This window comes from Pseudophryne corroboree, chromosome 2 (assembly GCF_028390025.1).
Source record: "Pseudophryne corroboree isolate aPseCor3 chromosome 2, aPseCor3.hap2, whole genome shotgun sequence".
NCBI classification, from domain to species: domain Eukaryota; kingdom Metazoa; phylum Chordata; class Amphibia; order Anura; family Myobatrachidae; genus Pseudophryne; species Pseudophryne corroboree.
In genome coordinates, this window is record NC_086445.1 from 1006818842 (window position 1) to 1006828529 (window position 9688).

Sequence of the window (9688 nt, forward strand, 5' to 3'; positions counted from 1 at the left end):
CCAACTCCCTCAGTGTCAATTTCCTCCTTCCCCAGGAATGCCAATAGTCCTGCAGGCCATGTCACTGGCAATTCTGACGAGTCCTCTCCTGCCTGGGATTCCTCCGATGCATCCTTGCGTGTAACGCCTACTGCTGCTGGCGCTGCTGTTGTTGCTGCTGGGAGTCGATGGTCATCCCAGAGGGGAAGTCGTACTCGTAAGACCACTTTTACTACTTCCACCAAGCAATTGACTGTCCAACAGTCCTTTGCGAGGAAGATGAAATATCACAGCAGTCATCCTGCTGCAAAGCGGATAACTGAGGCCTTGGCATCCTGGGCGGTGAGAAACGTGGTTCCGGTATCCATCATTACTGCAGAGGCAACTAGAGACTTGTTGGAGGTACTGTGTCCCCGGTACCAAATACCATCTAGGTTCCATTTCTCTAGGCAGGCAATACCGAAAATGTACACAGACCTCAGAAAAAGACTCACCAGTGTCCTAAAAAATGCAGTTGTACCCAATGTCCACTTAACCACGGACATGTGGACAAGTGGAGCAGGGCAGGCTCAGGACTATATGACTGTGACAGCCCACTGGGTAGATGTATGGACTCCCGCCGCAAGAACAGCAGCGGCGGCACCAGTAGCAGCATCTCGCAAACGCCAACTCTTTCCTAGGCAGGCTACGCTTTGTATCACCGCTTTCCAGAATACGCACACAGCTAAAAACCTCTTACGGCAACTGAGGAAGATCATCGCAGAATGGCTTACCCCAATTGGACTCTCCTGTGGATTTGTGGCATCGGACAACGCCAGCAATATTGTGTGTGCATTAAATATGGGCAAATTCCAGCACGTCCCATGTTTTGCACATACCTTGAATTTGGTGGTGCAGAATTATTTAAAAAACGAGAGGGGCGTGCAAGAGATGCTGTCGGTGGCCAGAAGAATTGCGGGACACTTTCGGCGTACAGGCACCACGTACAGAAGACTGGAGCACCACCAAAAACGCCTGAACCTGCCCTGCCATCATCTGAAGCAAGAAGTGGTAACGAGGTGGAATTCAACCCTCTATATGCTTCAGAGGTTGGAGGAGCAGCAAAAGGCCATTCAAGCCTATACAACTGAGCACGATATAGGAGGTGGAATGCACCTGTCTCAAGCGCAGTGGAGAATGATTTCAACGTTGTGCAAGGTTCTGCAACCTTTTGAACTTGCCACACGTGAAGTCAGTTCAGACACTGCCAGCCTGAGTCAGGTCATTCCCCTCATCAGGCTTTTGCAGAAGAAGCTGGAGACATTGAAGGAGGAGCTAACACAGAGCGATTCCGCTAGGCATGTGGGACTTGTGGATGGAGCCCTTAATTCGCTTAACAAGGATTCACGGGTGGTCAATCTGTTGAAATCAGAGCACTACATTTTGGCCACCGTGCTCGATCCTAGATTTAAAACCTACCTTGGATCTCTCTTTCCGGCAGACACAAGTCTGCTGGGGTTCAAAGAACTGCTGGTGACAAAATTGTCAAGTCAAGCGGAACGCGACCTGTCAACATCTCCTCCTTCACATTCTCCCGCAACTGGGGGTGCAAGGAAAAGGCTCAGAATTCCGAGCCCACCCGCTGGCGGTGATGCAGGGCAGTCTGGAGCGACTGCTGATGCTGACATCTGGTCCGGACTGAAGGACCTGACAACGATTACGGACATGTCGTCTACTGTCACTGCATATGATTCTCTCCCCATTGAAAGAATGGTGGAGGATTATATGAGTGACCGCATCCAAGTAGGCACGTCAGACAGTCCGTACTTATACTGGCAGGAAAAAGAGGCAATTTGGAGGCCCTTGCACAAACTGGCTTTATTCTACCTAAGTTGCCCTCCCACAAGTGTGTACTCCGAAAGAGTGTTTAGTGCCGCCGCTCACCTTGTCAGCAATCGGCGTACGAGGTTACATCCAGAAAATGTGGAGAAGATGATGTTCATTAAAATGAATTATAATCAATTCCTCCGTGGAGACATTGACCAGCAGCAATTGCCTCCACAAAGTACACAGGGAGCTGAGATGGTGGATTCCAGTGGGGACGAATTGATAATCTGTGAGGAGGGGGATGTACACGGTGATATATCGGAGGATGATGATGAGGTGGACATCTTGCCTCTGTAGAGCCAGTTTGTGCAAGGAGAGATTAATTGCTTCTTTTTTGGTGGGGGTCCAAACCAACCCGTCATTTCAGTCACAGTCGTGTGGCAGACCCTGTCACTGAAATGATGGGTTGGTTAAAGTGTGCATGTCCTGTTTATACAACATAAGGGTGGGTGGGAGGGCCCAAGGACAATTCCATCTTGCACCTCTTTTTTCTTTCATTTTTCTTTGCGTCATGTGCTGTTTGGGGGGTGTTTTTTGGAAGGGCCATCCTGCGTGACACTGCAGTGCCACTCCTAGATGGGCCAGGTGTTTGTGTCGGCCACTAGGGTCGCTTAGCTTACTCACACAGCTACCTCATTGCGCCTCTTTTTTTCTTTGCGTCATGTGCTGTTTGGGGAGTGTTTTTTGGAAGGGCCATCCTGCATGACACTGCAGTGCCACTCCTAGATGGGCCAGGTGTTTGTGTCGGCCACTAGGGTCGCTTAGCTTACTCACACAGCTACCTCATTGCGCCTCTTTTTTTCTTTGCGTCATGTGCTGTTTGGGGAGTGTTTTTTGGAAGGGCCATCCTGCGTGACACTGCAGTGCCACTCCTAGATGGGCCAGGTGTTTGTGTCGGCCACTAGGGTCGCTTAGCTTACTCACACAGCTACCTCATTGCGCCTCTTTTTTTCTTTGCGTCATGTGCTGTTTGGGGAGTGTTTTTTGGAAGGGCCATCCTGCATGACACTGCAGTGCCACTCCTAGATGGGCCAGGTGTTTGTGTCGGCCACTAGGGTCGCTTAGCTTACTCACACAGCTACCTCATTGCGCCTCTTTTTTTCTTTGCGTCATGTGCTGTTTGGGGAGTGTTTTTTGGAAGGGCCATCCTGCGTGACACTGCAGTGCCACTCCTAGATGGGCCAGGTGTTTGTGTCGGCCACTAGGGTCGCTTAGCTTACTCACACAGCTACCTCATTGCGCCTCTTTTTTTCTTTGCGTCATGTGCTGTTTGGGGGGTGTTTTTTGGAAGGGCCATCCTGCGTGACACTGCAGTGCCACTCCTAGATGGGCCAGGTGTTTGTGTCGGCCACTTGGGTCGCTTAGCTTAGCCATCCAGCGACCTCGGTGCAAATTTTAGGACTAAAAATAATATTGTGAGGTGTGAGGTGTTCAGAATAGACTGAAAATGAGTGGAAATTATGGTTATTGAGGTTAATAATACTTTGGGATCAAAATGACCCCCAAATTCTATGATTTAAGCTGTTTTTTAGGGTTTTTTGAAAAAAACACCCGAATCCAAAACACACCCGAATCCGACAAAAAAAATTCGGTGAGGTTTTGCCAAAACGCGTTCGAACCCAAAACACGGCCGCGGAACCGAACCCAAAACCAAAACACAAAACCCGAAAAATTTCCGGTGCTCATCACTAATGAAAAGTTGGGAGGTATGTATGTGAGCCAAGGAATGTTTGCTTCATTACTGTTTGCACCAGTATCTTTAAGATTGTCTTGTCACCTTAAGGGCCCTACACATTTAATGATCCGCCGCCGAGCTGCCTGACGGTGATTACGGCCGACGGGCCACCCAGCAGCGGGGGGGGCAGTGACGGGGGGAGTGAAGTATCTTCACTCCCCCTGTCACCCGGCTTCATAGAAGTGCAGGCAAATGTGGACGAGATCGTCCATATTGGCCTGCATGCACAGCCGACGGGGCACCGGCGATAAACAAGCGCCGGGCCGCGCATCGTTGATCGCTGATGCCTCCACACTCAAAGATATGAACAGTATCTCGTTCATTAATGAACGAGATCGTTCCTATCTTTGACTATTATCGCCCAGTGTGTAGGGCCTTTAAGATTTCTAATGTTGTGTATGCGACTAGGTGGGGAAGGAATGTGAAACTGGTTTATTACACAGTACAGTACACATGGAATCTTCTGTATAATGCATTATTGTGTCTCTTTCACCTCAACAGAAACTGTAACCTGCACGAAGAACAAATGTATAAGAAGGAATGAAAGCACCAGTTAATGTTTTATGTTTTTCTTCTTTTTAACCATTTCATAGCTGCACGTTTTTTGTGTTTTTTTTTTTTTAAATCTTAATAAGAACAAAATGTGTTGCATTGGTTTCCCTGTGAATAATGTTTCCTGTTGGTTTCGTACACACAGGCAGGGACGGACTGGGACTGTTGTACAGCCCTTGCATATAATTTTGGCAGTGTGCCCGAAAAGAGGGGCGTGGTTACGGCTCATGGGGGCGTGCCACGAGTTGCGGGAGCCTGGCCTCGCGACGTGCCCCTGTATCTGTATGCTGGACAGAAGAACACCGGAAGACGGAGCTGCACCGCCAGCCCCTGCCTATGAGAGACGAGCAGTGTGCCGGGAGGCTGAGCAGTGTGGGCGAACAGTCAGGGACTATAGAACTAAAGAGACCAGCATCTCAGCATCTCTAGAACCCAGGACCTATTACACTGGGAGCAGGCACCTTACTGATGGAAATATTTGCTCCTGTATAGGAAGCATGAGAATTCTAACTATGGACCTCATTCAGGTTGGATCGCAAACCGCAAAAAACACAATGACGATGCGGGCGCATGTGCAGGGCCCATCCTGTGCCCGCATTTACTGTGGGTGACCCTGTGATGGGCGGCAAAGGATTGTAAATTCTGCTGTTTACCAGAATTTACAATTCTTACTGAATAGGGTCCTATATGAAGTTACTGGTAATTTTCAGAGAAGTAACTTCATATAGTTAGAATTCTCATGCTTCCTATACAGGAGCAAATAGCTCCATCAGTAAGGTGCCTGCTTCCAGTGTAATAGGTCATGGGTTCTAATCCTGGGTATTACACTTTTAAAATGTGTATCTATAATAAAGAGGGTGCGACTTGTAAGGTGCAGGGACTAGTGGGGGAAGGGAGTCAGCCACGGAAGACATAGCAGCAGCTGTCAATTAGCTTGATTGAATGGTGTCGCTGAACAGGGAACGGGTCTAGAGGCGCCCCCCTACAGAGCAGGAGCCCAGCGGCAGCCGACTCCATTGCCTCCCACAGTTACGCCTCTGCGTGCCACCATGTAAACAGCCTTAACGCTATGCTGGTAGGTTATACCCCTTTCACATCGCACAAATAACCCGGTATCGACACGGCATATTGCCGTGTCGAACCGGGTCAGTGTGCGATGTGAAAGGTCCTTTCACGATTTAGCGGGTCGCCTGACCCGGTAATTGAACCCGGTAAAAAAGAAGGGTTTTACCCGGGTTGATTACCGGGTCAGGTGCGGTGTGAATGGGAGCCGTGTCGATGCGACACGGTTCCCATTCACAGCATAGGGAGAGGCGGCGCAGGAGATGAGCTCATCTCCCGGCGCCGCCTCCACCCCCGCCCCTGCTGCTGCTGCTCCCTCCGCTGCTATGGCAACCGACCCGGTATATTGCCGGGTCGGAAAGCCAGCAGCGGAGCGCAAATGCCGGATCCCACCCGGTAAGTACACGTTTGTCTTACCGGGTAGGATCCGGCATTTGCGGTCTGAATGTAGTATTAGTTGGCTTTTAACAAAAGCAACAGTATAATGTGTGTGCTCACTCGTATGTTATGGAAGTTAGGGGTCTATTTACTAAGCCTTGAATTGAGATAAGTCGACGGAGATAAAGTACCAGCCAATCTGCTCTTGCCATGTCACAGGCAGGGCCGTTTCTAGACAATTTGGCTCCCAGTGCAAGATTTCAAAATGCGCCCCCCCCCCCCCCCCCCATTGCTCTAAAAAAAAAAATGTGTGCCCCCCCCCCCCCCCCATATAGCCATAAAAAGAAAAAGCATGCGCGCGCCTACGGCGCGCGCGCTCCCGACAAGGGTGTGTGGCCTGATTAAAATGGGCGTGGTCTCATTAAAGTGGGCATGGCCTCATCTGATATCATCACACCCACCACAGGGGGGAAAAAATAAAAATAAAAAAGTCCCCTTTTTACACATTACAGCAGGCAAGTGTCCCCATATTACACAGCGCGGCAGGCAGATATCCCCATTTTACACAGCGCGGCAGGCAGGTGTCCCCATTTTACACAGTACGGAAGGCAGGTATCCCCATTTTACACAGTACGGTAGGCAGGTATCCCCATTTTACACAGTACGCAGGCAGGTGCCCCCATTTTACACAGTACGGTAGGCAGGTATCCCCATTTTACACAGTGCGGCAGGCAGGTATCCCCATTTTGCACAGTGCGGCAGGCAGGTATCCCCATTTTACACATCACGGCAGGCAGATATCCCCATATTACACAGTACGCAGGCAGGTGCCCCATATTACACAGTGCGGCAGGCAGATATCCCCATTTTACACAGTACGCAGGCAGATGCCCCCATATTACACAGTACGCAGGCAGATGCCCCCATATTACACAGTACGCAGGCAGATGCCCCCATATTACACAGTACGCAGGCAGATGCCCCCATATTACACAGTACGCAGGCAGATGCCCCCATATTACACAGTACGCAGGCAGATGCCCCCATATTACACAGTACGGTAGGCAGGTGCCCCCATATTACACAGTACGCAGGCAGGTGCCCCCATTTTACACAGTGCGGCAGCGGCAGGCAGGTTTCAAGTTGAGAGGAAGGAAGGGGGAGAGGGGGGGAGAGAGAGAGAATACTTACGTCTTCCCGCTCTTCGGTCCCGCCGCCTCACGTCCCTCGCGCCGGCCGCCTCCTCCTTCAATGCTTATCTCCTTCTCGTCTCTCCCGAGCGCTCCTGCTCGGGGGGCGGGGCTTCGCAGAATGACGCATTTGCGTCGTGACGTCACGACGCAACGCGTCATTCCGCGAAACTCCGCCCCCCGAGCAGGAGCGCTTGGGAGAGGCGAGAAGGAGTAACAAAGTGCCGCGGCGGGCGCCCCGTGCGGTTGCACGGCTCGCCCGCCGCTAGAAACGGCACTGGTCACAGGCTGTGTTTGAAAAATGACAGTTAGGAACTGATTGGCTGGTACTTTATCTCCGTCGACTTTATCTCCATCCAAGGCTTAGTAAATAGACCCCTTAGACTGCAAGCCCAAATGGGGCATGGACTGATATGAATGACATATAGCCCCTCCCATCTGGTACCAAAGGCTCTGCTTCTGGACTTCCCTCTTAATTTGTGATTGCCATCACCTGTGTTTAATTAGTTAATTGATAAGAAAGGTGTTTCAACACAGGTGATAGCAATGATAAATTAAGAGGGAAGTCCAGGAGAAGAGCATTGTGATGGAAGGGGTCATCTTGGACGGTCTGGACATACAGTGCATCTGGAAAGTATTCACAGCGCTTCACTTTTTCCACATTTTCTTATGTTACAGCCTTGTTCCAAAATGGAATAAATTCATTTTTTACCTCAAAATTCTATGCACAATACCCCATAATGACAACTTGAAAATCAAGGTTTTTTTTGACATTTTTGCAAATTTCTTAAAAATAAAAATCTAAGAAATCACATGTACATAAGTATTCACAGCCTTTGCTCAATACTTTGTTGATGCACCTTTGGCAGCAATTACAGCCTCAAGTGTTTTTGAATATGATGCCACAAGCTTGGCACACCTATCTTTGGGCAGTTTCGCCCATTCGTCTTTGCAGCACCTCTCAAGATCCATCAGGTTGGATGGGAAGCGTCAGTGCACAGCCATTTTCAGATCTCTCCAGAGATGTTCAATCAGATTCAAGTCTGGGCTCTGGCTGGGCCACTTAAGGACATTCACAGAGTTGTCCTGATGCCACTCTATGGATTTCTTGTCTGTGTGCTTAGGGTTGTTGTCCTGCTGAAAGATGATCCGTCGCCCCAGTCTGAGGTCCAGAGCGCTGCGGAGCAGGTTTTCATCCAGGATGTCTCTGTACATTGCTGTATTCATCTTTTCCTCTATCCTGACTAGTCTACCAGTTCCTGCCGCTGATAAACATCCCCACAGCGTGATGCTGCCACCACCATGCTTCACTGTAGGGATGGTATTGGCCTGGTGATGAGCAGGGCCTGGTTTCCTCCAAACATGACGCCTGGCATTCACGGCAGACAGTTCAATCTTTGTCTCATCAGACCAGAGAATTTTGTTTCTCATGGTCTGAGAGTCCGTCAGGTGCATTTTGGCAAACTCCAGGCAGGCTGCCATGTGCTTTTTACTAAGGAGTGGCTTCCGTCTGGCTACTCTACCATACAGGCCTGATTGGTGGACTGCTACAAAGATGGTTATCCTTCTGGAAGGTTCTCCTCTCTCCACAGAGGAATGCTGTAGCTCTGATACAGTGACCATCGGGTTCTTGGTCACCTTCCTGGCTAGGGCACTTCTCCCCTGATCCCTCGGTTTAAACGGCCGGCCAGCTCAGACATGCATTGTCAAGCGCGGGACCTTATATAGGGCCTAATTCAGACATGATTGCTAGGGTGTGTTTTTTGCATCTCTGCGATCAGGCAGTCGCCGCCTACAGGTGGAGGGTATTGGATGTGTGCATGGGTGCGATCGCATTTGTAGCAGAAATGCACAAACATCAGTTTGTGCAGTTTCTGCTCAGCCCAGGACTTACTCTGCCGCTGCGATGATCGAGGCCGGAGCTGACATCAGAAACCCTCCCTCCAAACGCCTGGGCCCTCCTGCGTTTTTCCGGATACTCCCTAGAAACAGTCAGTTGCCACCCACAAACACCCGCTTCCTGTCAATCTCCTTGCGATCACCGGTGCGTTCGGATTTTTCGCACCATCCCGTCACTGACTGGCGCTCCCCGTTGCTGCCATCCGTCACACCTGCACATTGCGGTGCATACGCATGCGCAGTTCAGACCTGCGAGAAAACGGACAGCATCGATCAGGTCTGAATTACCCCCAGACAGGTGTGTGCCTTTCCAAATCATGTCCAATCAACTGAATTTACCACAGGTGGACTCCAATTAAGCTGTAGGAACATCTCAAGGATGATCAGTGGAAACAGGATGCACCTGAGCTAAATTTTGAGCTTCATGGCAAAGACTGTGAATACTTATGTACATGAGTTTTTTATTTTAAAAAAGTTTTGCAAAAATAAAATAAAAAATTATTTCACGTTGTCATTATGGGGTAATGTGTGTAGAATTTTGATGGAAAAAAATTAAATTATTCCATTTTGGAATAAGGCTGTAACATACCAAAATGTCAAAAACGTGAAGCGCTGTGAATACTTTCCGGATGCACTGTATGTCATCTGTACGGTATGTGGTTAAAATACCAGCTGTCAGGATCACGGCGGTCAGGATACCGACGCTGGAATCCCGACAGCCATGGGAAATGCCGAAACAAGCCCAGTATTCCCACCCAGGTGGTGGTCCGCACCATCACCCAAGGGGAAATATAATAGTGTGTCGACGCCCGAAGCGTGGCGAGCCGGCGAGGGGACACGCTACGCTCGCTGCCGGGAATCTGGCAGTCTCCTCACCTCCGGGATCCCATTCCGATCCCATCTGTACAGTGCTGTGTAAACCAGAATAATAACTTACAGTAACAGCTTGTAATAACTAATTTGACAAACAAACACATGCATTTATGAATACACTCTTGGATAATACTAAATACTAAATAATAATAAT